Source organism: Cynocephalus volans, chromosome 9 (assembly GCF_027409185.1).
Source record: "Cynocephalus volans isolate mCynVol1 chromosome 9, mCynVol1.pri, whole genome shotgun sequence".
NCBI lineage: Eukaryota > Metazoa > Chordata > Mammalia > Dermoptera > Cynocephalidae > Cynocephalus > Cynocephalus volans.
In genome coordinates, this window is record NC_084468.1 from 58,943,754 (window position 1) to 58,957,274 (window position 13,521).

Sequence of the window (13,521 nt, forward strand, 5' to 3'; positions counted from 1 at the left end):
TTTCTGTTTTTTGCAAATATTTTCTCCCAGGCTGTAGTTTGTATTGTCATTCTCTACAATTTTAATGAAATATGGATTGTCAGTTTTTATTTCATGACCATGCTTCTGGTATTGTATCTAAAAAGTCATTGACATATTCAATGTCATCTAGGTTTTCTATGATGTTATCCTTCTAGTTTTATTGTTTTGAATTTTACATTTAAGTCCATAATCAATTTTGAGTTCATTTCTTTGTCTATCAAGTTTATTACTTATTTATTTACTTTTTGCATGTGGATATTCCAGCATATTGCCTTTGCTCCTTTGCCGAACATTGGTTGACCATGTTTACATGTGCCTATTTCTGGGCTTTCTTTTCTATTCTATTAATCTGCTTGTCTCTTCTTTTACCTGTCCCACATTATCTTGATTACAGTAACTTTATGTTAAAACTTGAAGTTGGGTAGTGCTAGTCTTCTAACTTTGTTCTTTTTGTTCAATATTGTGTTAGCTGTGCTGAGTCTTTTGCCTGTCCTTATAAACTTCAAAATCAGGTTTTCAATGTCAAAAAGTGCCATTCCAAGATTTTAGTTTAGATTGCATTGAATCCTAGAACAGTTTGTGAATAACTGACATTTTTACAATATTGACTTTTCTTACCCAAGAACATAATATATCTCTCCTTTTATTTAGTTCTTTCAGAGTTCTGTAGTTTTCCTCAAGTAGATGTCATATAAATATTGTTAAATTTGTGCCCAAGCATTTAATTTCTTTGGTACTGATGTAAATAGCATTGTTTTTTATTTCAAATTTTACTTCTTTATTGCTGGCTTATAGACAAGTTATTGACTTTTGTATATTAGCTGAATATTGCAACATTGCTATAATAATTTATTAGTTCCAGTAGTTTTTTGTTGTTTTGTTGATTATTTCAGATTTTCTACACAGACAGTCAGGCCACCTGCAAACAAAGACAGATTTTTCCCCTCTTTCTGTTTTTTCCTTCTCCATTTCTTCCAATCTGCTGATCATTTTTCCCCCTGTATTATTTCATTATCTAGCACTTCTACTGTGATGTTGAAAAGAAGTGGTAAGAGATGACATACTTGTTTTATTTCTGATCTTAGTGGGGACGGTTTGAGATTCTCACCAGCAAGTATAACATTAGCTGTAAGTGTTTTGTAGGTATTCTTTATCAAATTGAGGAAATGGTTAATGTTTTTTAAAGCCCCTTGTTATTATCTTCGAGCACTTATCAAAATTTACAATTATATTTATATTAGAATAAAAACATTTTAAATCTCCCACAGTATTTGCTATGTCTTATATCCTGGCTGTGCAATGTAGTAACAGAGAGAGAAACAAGACAGATAGGACCTCTTCTCCCTTTGGGTGTACAGCCTGAAAGAGGAGAGGGCACTCTGTAGGCACATAACAAAGGAGATCTCACATGGACTGAACAGTGAAAGAAAAAGGCATGCATTCTAAGAGCTTGGTAATCATCTGGAATCAGGAAAGAAAACACCTTTCTGCTATAATGTCTTTCCAGCTATCTCTACTGACAAAGCTTTACGTCATTCCAGCTGGCAAGAAACAAAATTCTAAACGGCCCAGAAACATTCTCACAGAGCAGGCAACGAAAGCTGGTTTTTGAGCTACAAGTCAAAAACCTGATAACTAGTGCATTCTTCAGTCGTGATATTCTCCTACTTTGTACTGTACCACTTGTAAATGCAGTTATGGAAAATAAAGTATATGTATACGTACAAACATATATATATATACACTATATATACATATATATGAGGTAAACTATTTTGTGACATGCTTCTCCCTGTAACCATTGTGATCATGAAATTTAAATATCTTGATGCATATAGCAATAATTCATTTATTTCATTATTTTTATTGATTTTATGAATATACCTTTGCATATTTCTTCTTTCTCCATTTCATTAGCATTTGTTTCTTTCCAGTTTTTACTGTTAAAATAATGGTGCTGTGAACAATTTTGTTTTTAAAATTCTGGTGAACATGTACATGAGTTAGGCATACATATTTGCTTACTGGGGAGTTGTCAGTTCACAGGGTGTGTATAATTGCATATTCAAAAGATGGCTCCAAATGGTTTTTCAAAGTTCATTTTTACAATTGTGTGAGAGAACTTATTGTGTCTTATTCATGGCAATATTGGGATACTTTATGTATTTTAAATTTTTACCAATCAAATGGGTGAGTTATGGCATTTTGTTTGTTCATTTTTATCTCTCTGATATTTCCATTGTTTACTTGCAATTGGGATTTTCTTTTTTGTGTGTGAAGTGACAAGTCCTCTATTTGTATTTTGTTATCTGTTATAGTATTTATTTGAAGATATTTATAAAGGTTAAATGCTGATCTTATGTCAATTTGTGTTCCAAACTTCTCTGTTCACTGTTTGCCTTGTCTATTCAGTGTTTTCATGAGTAAAAGTTCCTCATTTTAAGTGCCTATTTTATTATTTTTTAGTGATTAGTGTGGTCAGTGTGTTGTTTTAAGCCTTCTTCCCTAAGTTGAGGTCACAAAAATGTTGTTCTAGAATATACTTTAAAATTTTTGGCCTTTCACATTTAGGTATTGAATTCTTTGAAGTTAATTTTTGTGCTTGCTATGAGACGTGGGTCCAGTCTCTCCTGTCTCTCTCTTCCTTCTTTCCTTTCCTTTCTTTTTTTTTTTTTTTTTAAGATGGCTGGCTGGAATCATCCAAACCCTTGACCTTGGTGTTATAACACCATGCTCTAACCCACTCAGCTAACTGACTAGTCCTCTGCCTCTTTTTTATATTGATGAGCAATTGTCCCAATACAATGCAATGAAATTGCCGCCTTTCTCATCTGATGTCCCTAACCATATGTACCTTATAGCAAATATTCGTACATGCTTAAGTGTTTTCCTGTGCTCTGTATTTGGCTCTGTTTCTCAATCTGCCTGTCTTGGCTGAGATACTGTATTTTCCTTACTATTATAGTATAACAAATTTTGTTATTTGGTAACATTTTTTTCTATATAACCTTCTTTAAGAGTGTTTTGTACATTTTTGCCCCTATGTATTATGCATAATTTTTCAATTATTCTGTCAAAATCCATTAAAAAAATTAGTCAGGATTACCTTGAATTTATCAATTTAATTTGGGGAATATTGGCATTTCAATAATTCCAAGATTTCTAGCACTTGAACATGACACATCTTTCCATTCTTAAGTTTTCCTGAGGGTCCCTTAATATGATTTATGTATATGCATATACTTTTTTTTTGACAGTGGTCTTGTTCACCATTTATTAGATTTTTTTCTATAACATTCACATATTAAGTTACAAATATATATATCTAAAAAACTTACCATTTTCTAAATGTTTGTTGGTGGTGCATAAGAACACAGTAATAAAGTATACTGATGAAATACTGATATATTTGAAATGAAGTGTGGGTTGTCAGCAATGTATTAAAGGATGCAATAGGGATTGCACACCATATGCTTTTTATTCAAATAATGTATGATTCATATTTATGCATTTATCAAAGTTAAAGCCATACCTTGGAGATATTGCAGGTTCAGTTCAAGACCACCACAATTAAGCAAATACCACAATAAATAAAGTCTGGTAAAATTTTCGCTTCCCAGTACATATAAAAGTTATGTTTGCACTATCCTATAGTCTATTAAGTGTGCAATAGCATTAAGTCTAAAAACATGTACATACCTTAATTAAAAACACTTTATTGGTAAACAATGCTAATGATTGTCTGAGTTTTCAGGGAATCATAGTCTTTTTTCTGGTGGAGGGTCTTACTTCAATGTCGATGGCTGCTGACTGATCATAGCAGTAGATGCTGAAGGTTGGGGTGGGTGTGGCAATTTCCAAACACCTATTAACAGTGATATTTTGACCTTCTCCCTTAAATTGCAATTGTTATTAATGCTATCTATAATGGTGAATTCTTTCCAGAAGGCTTTCAGTTTACTTTTCCCACATGCATCAGAGGAATTACTATTTATACCAGGTATAGCCTTAAGAAATGTATTTCTTAAATAATAAGACTTGAAAGTCAACGTTACACATTGGTCCACGGGCTGCAGAATGAATGTTGTGTTAGCAGGCATGAAAACAACATTAATCTCCTTGTACATCTCCATCAGAGATCCTGAGTGACCAGGCTCATTGTCAATGATCACTAATATTTTTAAAGGAATATTTTTTTTCTGAGCAGTAGACTTCAACTTTGGGCTTAAAATGTTCAGTAAACCATGTTGTAAACAGATGTGCTGTCATCCAGGCTTGTTGTTCCATTTATAGAGCACAGACAGAATAGATGTAGCATTATTATTAATGGCCATAGGATTTTCATAATGGAAATGAGCACTGGTCTGAACATAAAGTCAGCAGCTGCTGCAGCCCCTAATAAGAGAATTTATTCATACTTTGAAGCTTTTATTTTGCTTTTTCCAAAATTCTTAAATATTTTATTATTGACTAAAAAGACAACATTACAGCCAATGATGGCAATAACATTAAAGGGATCTTCTGGGCTTTTCGATATGCAAATATATTTCTTACAAGAGTTGCCCTGCTGTGATCTCAAGAGTCCACATTAACTCCTTTTCTGGGAACATCCTTTTCTTAGTTTCTGTATTCTTGAAGAGCCTGGGCCATAAAGAGTTTGCCTAAGTTTTGGGGAGTGAACTCCTTGATGTTCTGGCTCTATTAATCTGGCCTGCGATGAGCAGCAAATCCATCCTGGCAGGAGGCTGGGGTGGTTTGAAGAGTTTGGACAGGTCCTCCTCAGGGAGCGGGGTCTCTCCTCGATTCTAGCCCTGCATATTCTCCTGCTGGCGACGCTGGTGATACTGAGGTTTCTGCTGCTGCTGTTTACTAGTATTCCTCATGAATGTTTATATTTAAGTGTATCATGGCCCATTTCATCCACTCTGTCCATCAGCATCTGCACATTCTTTCCCAAATATTTGATGCTGGCGAAACTGAGCAATTTATGTTCATCTGCTACTGCTGACCTCTTCTGAAGCTCCCACATGAGAACATTGATCAGATGTGAATTTTTAATTACAATAGGTACTTCTTCAAACAGGTGCCCAAAGGTGATATTTGCCTTTTTCAGTGCTTCGGGGGAGAAATCCTGCTCTTTACAAACTTCCATCAGTTTAGGAGTGAGTGTGGATGCTTTTAGTGAGAGAGACCCTTGGGCAGTTTTTATGGGATCATAGATGAGAACGACAGATTCTTCAATGGCATGTTGGTAACTGAAGTGAGAATCCAAAAGTGCACGAGCGATGAACGAGCAATAGTATGTGGATTGGTACCAGCCCACATGGAGATGATCAGTGTTTATATGGTGAAAGCTCTGCATCATTTCCATCTGATACTGACCTTCATCAAAGTCAACATCATCCTCTGTGTGCTGGGGAAAAGGAAAGCAGTTGGTAATTTCAAGCCGATCTTCTACAGCCAGGCCCCAAACACACCTTGAACAACCTCAGTTCCTTTTCCTTCTTCTTGGTAATGTTTGATTATCTTTACTACAACCAAGCCATCTATCTGCACTTGTTTCACAGCCGAATCTCTGGAGCCACCTTTGCCTTTGCCCTTCCCTGCCATGCTGGTGGTGGAGCTCCCATTCTTTGAAGCTTTGAAGCCAGGAGGCATTGAGTTCTCCCTGGTTATGAAAGTCCTAGAAGGCATCTTCTTCCAGTATAAGGATGTTTCATCTACAGTGAAAATCTGTGCTTTAGTGTAGCTGTCTTTATCAATTATTCTTGCTAGGTCTTCTGGATAATTTGTGCAGTTTCTACATCAGCACTTGTGTTTTGTAGACAGCTTCTTTCCTTAAACCTCATGAACCAACTTCTGTTAGTTTCAAACTTTTCTTCTGCAGCTTCCTTGACTTTCTCAATCTTCATAGAATTAAAAAGAGTTAGCACCTTGCTCTGAATTAGGCTTTGGCTTAAAGGAAAGTTGTGGCTGCTTTGCTCTTCTATCCAGGCCACTAAAACTCTCTCCACGTCAACAGTAAGGCTGTTTTGCTATATGATTTGTGTGTTCACTGTAGTATCACTTTTAATTTCCTTCAAGTGCTTATTTTTTAAAATTATTTACTTATTATGAATATTCATGAGATACAAAGCCAATTGTCCCCCCTCCTGCTCATGATGTGAGGGCCAGATTCATACTGGGGGAATAACCATTACCCACCTCATCTGTAAAAGTGCTTATTTTTTCATTCAGAATTTGGCTATTTAGCATAAGAGGCTTTCAGCATATCTCATCTTTCAACATGCCTTTCTTCTTCAACTTTATCATTTCTTGCTTTTTATTTAGAGAGTGAGATGTGTGACTCTTTCTTTCACTTGAACACTTACAGGCCACTATAGGGTTATTAACTGGCTTAATTTCAATACTGTTGTGTCTTATGGAACAGGGAGGGCGGCCTGAGGGGAAGGAGAGAGACAGGGAAACAGCCAGTTAGTGGAACGGTCAAAACACACACTTCATTTACCAATTAAGTTGACTGTCTTACATGGGCACAAGTTCGTGGTGCCCCCCAAAAATCACAATCGTAACATCAAGGATCACGGATCACAGATCATCATGAGAGATGTCATAATACCAAAAATTTTGAAATATTGTGAAGATTACAAAAATGTGGCACAAAGACACAAAGTGAGCACATGCTGTTGAAAACATGGCACTGATAGACTTGCTTGATGCAAGGTTTCCACAGACTTTCAGTTTGTGAAAAACACAGTATCTGCGAAGTGCAAAAAGTAAAGCACAACAAAATGAAGTGGGCCTGTCGTCATGCACAAAGGAATTCTACACAAATCTGCTCATTCTCTGTGAACTTATTTATGTCTCAAATAGTTGAATCTCAAATCCTCTTGTAGTTCTCCTAAAGTTATAGTGGTAATACACAATTTTTAAAATTAATTAGTATATTAGTCTTGTCAGTCATAGAACAAGTTTGTTTTCTCTTTTATATAGAGAGAGGCTGGCTCTACAGATTATTGTAAGGCCCTTTTTTATTGGTTATAAACTATAATGTGAGAGCAAAAAAATGACTTGATAAGGGAAGATAAATGTAGTTAAGAGTGAAAAATAGGCTAATTGAATACAATCCAGTTTGATTTAAGTGGTTATCTTTGGACAGTGAGGAGAGAAAATAACACTATGGGGTAAAATGAGATGTTCAATGCTACCTCTAGTTTTCTTAAAAGTAAAAGTGTGACAGAAGTGTGGCAGTATCTTAGAATTTGTTAACTGCAGGTGGGAAGAATGCAGTAAGTATTAAAACATTTTTATACTTCTCTATGTATTTGAGATAATTCATAAACTGAAATGAGACAGGATATGGCATCCCTGTAGCAATCTGCAAAGTAAAGAGAGAAGATGATAATGGGGTTATTCTTCAATATTATATGGGGACATGGTGACAAGACATGATGGAATTGGGGATATGTGATAAAGTGCTGGTATGAAAGAAAATCGATCCTATAAGTATCATTTCATATGAGCTCTTCTGAGTTTACCTGATTATGTCTTCAACATAGCTATAAGCATTTTGATAACAAAATTTCAAAAAAGTCTCGAAGATATATCATTCCTTAAAATAGCAAACGATAGCCCATTCTAATCTATATTAAACAAACCAAATTTCCAGCATCATGTATGCCTACAATAAAAAAATTGTTTAAAAACAAGATTCTTTGAAGAATATAATTTCTAGCAGAAAAGATTAACTAGAGTGAGAATTTATCTCGTATACAAAAAACAGGTGGAGCAATTTGAGACATTATAAAGAACATAAGTTTTGGTGATTGAATTTTGAAATTTACGCATCATAAAGTTATTTTATGGAATGAATTTAGAGAAAAGATACCAACCAGCCTAGGTATATTTGATTCTCAAGCAATCCTTGATTTCTCTTTCTTCCTTCCTCTCTCTCCATGTGATCATTTTGTCCACACCGGCTTCCCTTACATTTTTCAGCAATGAGTATAAGCAGTCTAAGGTCTATGGCAGTTGCAGCTGTCAAACTGTGGACTTCCCTGTCTGCAGAGTTGCAGGCCAAATAATCCTCTTTTCTTTATAATTTATCCAGCCTTATGGACTCCGTCATAGCAACACAAGGGAACTGAGAAAGACCATTACATGCTCACACCAATCCAGTGAGACACAAGCTTCTATAGTTCTTGTTTTACAGATATGACTATGGAGACATAGATAAGTTAAGTAATTTCTCCAAGGTTACATAGCTGCTCACTAGGAGAACATGGACTGTGACTTGATTTGTTATTCTGACTACAGAGTCTGCATTTTTTAGCTGACCACGTCTCTTTACAAGAGGTCTGGGTTGGTACATATAATTAAAATTATATATTTGTGTTCATTTTGAAAATTATCTTTTCAATTACATGATAAAGGGGAAGCTATTGTTCCTCTCCTTTCCTCTAAATTTTTGTACTTTCTCTTCATTACAAGTATACCTGAAAATGTCATACAAGAGGAACTGGCACTTTATTCCTACTTTGTACTTCTGTGATGCCAAGTGTTTAAGCTGTCCATCCTGCTCTCCTTTTTATATACATAAGCATTCATCTCATAACCTGAATTTCAGGTGGAAAGCTTGTGTAAGGTTCACATTTACAGAAATGACAGCAGCCATATGTCTGGGCCAAAGACACATACACCAGTACATGGTAGAACACAGCTTTACATTTTCATCTATAAGCACATATTTAGAGAACTTTACTTTTAGTAAAGTACAGCTTTTATTTTACTCCTTTCTTCCTGTACATTTCTATTTTTATAGGAAAGATATGACTAGCAGAATTGGGACCTTTCTTAACTTGAGGACAGTCATAGTACCATGTATTAAAGCAAAAAATCCTATCTTATCTATAGCACAACCTTTGAATATCATCACATTTTTACTTTTAACATAACATTATCAGAATTTGCTTCTTTTTAATACTCAATAGCAATTTATTTGAATAAAATACAAGAAAAGAGCTGACATACCACCTCAAATTTACCTATCATAATATTATTTGCACTTCATTTTATTAATATAATGTACTTGTTTAATAATAAAAATTCATGGATTTTCTAACCAGTTTACACACTCCTAAGAGCTTCAACTATATCTGTAATGTTGGCCTTTTCTTTAGTACAGAGCATCTGGTAGGCACAGAATACACTTTTGTTGAAGAAAATTATCTTTTCTTATTTGTTGGACATTGAAAGACTGTTTTAAAATGTTATATCCACAAAATGTTGCATTTCCCTCATCCATTTCAAAACCATAATGCAGCCCAGAGTCTTGCAGTAATCATAAAAAATGAAACACAAAATATGTGAGGAAGTGATGTAAGAAAATATTATACATTTTCCCATGTCTTTTCTGTATGATAACATCTGGATTGAGAAGGAAAAACTCTTTCCAAGTGACCAAAGTTTCACGTTAGGCAAAAGTTTGGCAAGTTTGCAGTGGGGTCTTCCAAATTATGGGTGAGGAAATTAAAATCCTAGTATGTTCACATCAGCCCCTTGTTAGCTTTCCAATCTCATTCACACAATGAAGAGTGTCTACCTGAAAAAGAAAATAGGAAAACGAAAATTTGTGAATGTAAATCTTACCTCATTTCATTTTTATTTTATTTTTATTTTATATTTTTAGTTTTAGTTTTAGAGGACAGAACAATAAAGTTTCAGGTTTCTGTAGGCTTCTGTAGGTCAAGATATTCAAAATGTTTAAGAATTTTAACAAACATTTAAACAAAAACAAAGAAAATACAAGCCATTCAAATGAGAGGCTTACATATCTAATAAAATACTCTCACCTCTGTAGACATTCTAGGTTCAAATATTCATTAACAATTTATTTTCTTTTCAAGTATTACACATTCAATTTAGTTGATAGATCTTATTTCTAGGAAATTAATTCTCTATAATTGTTTAGTTATTTGATGCATGTTACATTATAAATGACCATCTTTTATTTAATCTGCATAGTATTAGGTATGTATCTCCTTTATGACATCATAACATTTTTACTTATTTCTGTGACATTTCAAACATGTTTTATTTCCTTTACTAAGTGAAGATCCTCATCCTTGAGGAAAGACTCATGTGATAGTGCTTCACATGGGACATGGGACCAAACTGGGAACACTTTGCTGCTCATTGAAACTGAAGACATGCCACAATGTTGATCTAAGTGGATAAATATTAAATTGTTTTCTAAAGATCATACTGGTTTTCCACATTAAATATGGGTCTACAGCATGAAGAATTTGCATTGTGCCTTGTTGCTTCCATCCGGTCTCCAGCTGCACTCATCCAGTCTCCTGAGAACAAACAGGGCACTGTGGGAAGCTGAATTTCCTTGAGGGGTGAAGGAAAAGGCAGGCAGAGAAACCTCATAGGCCAGAATTCCTGTCTAATAATGCAGATCTCACAAGGAATCAACAAGCCTTCCTTTCCATAGCTTACAGACTCATGGTCCCTAGTATATTTCACAGAGGAAAGCTCTTGCAGGACCAAATTTCTGGGTCATCTTTGATCAGAGAAGTGCATAATGAAGACTACACCCTAAATGAAAATCATGTCTTTTACCCTGCATTTCTATGTCATTTATTTTTTTCTGCTAGGAAAATTGAAATTTGAGGACACTTGTTGATTGTTAGAATTTAAGGGAAAGAGGGACTGGATAACTGCCTGGAGAGGATAGAAGCCTGAGGAAGTATGCCATGATTCAATCCATTAAGTGTTTTCCTTACCCAAGTTTGTGTCTTTCATCTTCAGAAAAGTTACAAATGTTGGTGGTTGTTATTGTGGTGATTGCACATGTTGGGGGATGTGGCTGAAGCCATCATTCCCCACCCTTGGGACTGGTTGCAGGTTTTGGGGGCATGGCTGAGGCTTCCAACCATCCTGCCTTTCTGTCTTGGTAGCCCAGGGGACTACTGGTCCTTCTAGGTGTTATAGGTGTTCTCTGGTGAAATGAGACCTTTACTAGTTAATATCAAACTTTGTCTCTGGTTGTTGGTACTTTGTTTTTTCTTCCAGGTCTGTGTTGGATTATTTGCTGTCCCCACCACTTAAACTCAGCCCTGGAACTAATTTGTTGTCCTTTGCTTATTTCTAAAATGAGGGAAATTCCTGTGGGGACCAGTACTTGAGCTGTGTGGTTGAGCTAAATTGCTACTTTGCTGCTGATTCCTTAGGGAAGGCTTTTTGTGCAGCTCAGGTTTTAATGGTTGACTTTAGATGAACTTCTGGTTCTACTGAAATCCAGTGCATCTGGGTTATATAGAAACTCAGGTATGGGCCTGAGTCTTTTTATCAATCTGTACCCCATGCAATTCTATATTCCTGACCAATCTCTTCTGAGTTGTCCTTTGCTGATTTGGGGGCAGATCAGCTGTCCTTGCTGTGCCCCAGTTTTACCCTGGCCACCACCTTTGCTGCAAACACTTCCCATGGGATGGGCCATGCTCTGGTCCCTTGTGATGACTCACTGGCCTCTGACTGGCTCCTTTTTCTCAGTTGTTGTGGCTCCTCACTCCTGCACGGGTCCACGGGAACCCTATTAGTGGTCTTGCTGGCATGGGGGCCACCAAGGCCCTCTTCTCCCCTGCCACCTCCAAGTAACCTCATCCAAAGAGTACAGCTGTGGTTTTTGTGAGCTCCTGCTCCATGCACTCAGCAGCTCAAGACTGGAAGCAGCCAGGATTTGAAATGGTCAGAGCAGGTTTTCTTTCTGTCACCATGGCATCTCCTACCTTCATCCACTGCACAGGTCTTTTCTCCTCTTCCCTATAACTTTAGTGGCCCCAACTTAGCTGTTATTGCTTTTTTATGGTTATAAATTGGTTGATTTGTGGGAGAGAGTAATGCTGTGGACCTTCTGTTCTGTCATCTTGACCAGAAGTCCTCCATCTACCAAACCTTTAAAGAGGAATTAATACAGGTTCACTTAAAACTATTTTGAAAATTGGGAATGGATGCTATTCTTCCAAACTCATTCTATGTGGTCAGCATCACCTATATCAAAACCAGAACAAGATAAAACAAAAGAACACTACAGGTCAGTATCTTTGATGAAGGAAGATGCAAAAATTCTTAATAAATGATTATCAAGCAGAACACAATTCTTAATAAATGATTATCAAATATTCACCATGATCAAATGGGATTGGTCCCAGGTATGCAAGGATAGTTCAAGGTATGCAGCTCAAAAAATGTGATACACCACATCAACAAAATCAAGGTCAACACCATATGATTATCTCGACAGATGCAGAAAAAGCCATCTGACAAAATTCAACATCCCTTTATGTTAAAGACTCTCAGAAAATATGGGATAGAAGGAAAGTATTTCAACACAATAAAAGCCAGTTATGACAAACCCACCACCAATATCATCCTGTATGGTAATGGGAAAAAGTCAAAATGCCCACTTTCGCCACTCATATTTAACATAGTATTGGAAGTACTAGTCAGAGCAATAAGGGAAGAGACAGAAATAAAGGGCATCCAGATTGGAAAAGATGAGTTTTTAAAAAAATAAGTATGTAATTGCAGATGACATGTTCCTATATAGAAAAAATACCTAAAGACTCTACAAAAAAAAATCCTCTTAGATTTGATAAAATATTTCAGTAAAGTTGCAGGACACAAAATCACCATGCAAAAATAAGTAGCATTTTTATTCTCTAACAATGAACTAACATGTAAAGAAACCGAGAAAGTTTGCCCATTTACAATATTCACCAAAAAACCAAAATACCTAAGAAACAATTCCACCAAGGAGATTAAAGTTTTCTATCTACAATGAGAAAAACAAATCACTGTGGAAAGGGATTAAAGAGGACACAAAAATATGGTAGGACATTCCAAGCTCTTGGATTGAAAGAATTAACATTGTGAAAATGCATATACTATCCACAACAATCTATAGATTCATTGCAATCCCCATGAAAATACCAATGACATTCTTCACAGAAATAGATAAAATAATGCTAACATTCATATGGAACAACAAAAGACACTGAATAGCCAAAGCAATCCTGAGAAAAATAAATAAAACTTGAGGTGTTATAATACCCAACTTCACATTATACTACAAAGATATAGTAACCGAAACAACATGGTACCAGCATAAAAACAGAAACTCAGACCAATAGAACAGAGTAGAGAACCTAGAAATCAACCCACAAACTTACAGCCAACTGATCTTCAACAAAGACAGCAAAAACACACATTAGAGAAAAGACTGCTTCTTCAATAAACGGTGTTGGGAAGACTGGACATCCATATGTAGAAGAATGAATCTAGACCTGTACCACTCACCATATACCCAAATCATTGCAAATGGATTAAACACTTAAATATAAGACCCGAAACTGTAAAACTCCTAAAAAAAAAAAAAAAAAAAAAAACCATAGGGGAAACCCTTTAGGAAGTAGGACTGGGCAAAGACTTTAT

At 35.7% G+C, this 13,521-nt stretch overlaps 1 pseudogene; it reads right to left on the reverse strand.

Moving 5' to 3' along the window:
- Positions 1-4,638: 4,638 nt before the first annotated feature.
- LOC134385715 (eukaryotic translation initiation factor 3 subunit H-like) lies at positions 4,639-5,715 on the reverse strand (annotated as a pseudogene).
- Positions 5,716-13,521: the final 7,806 nt, after the last annotated feature.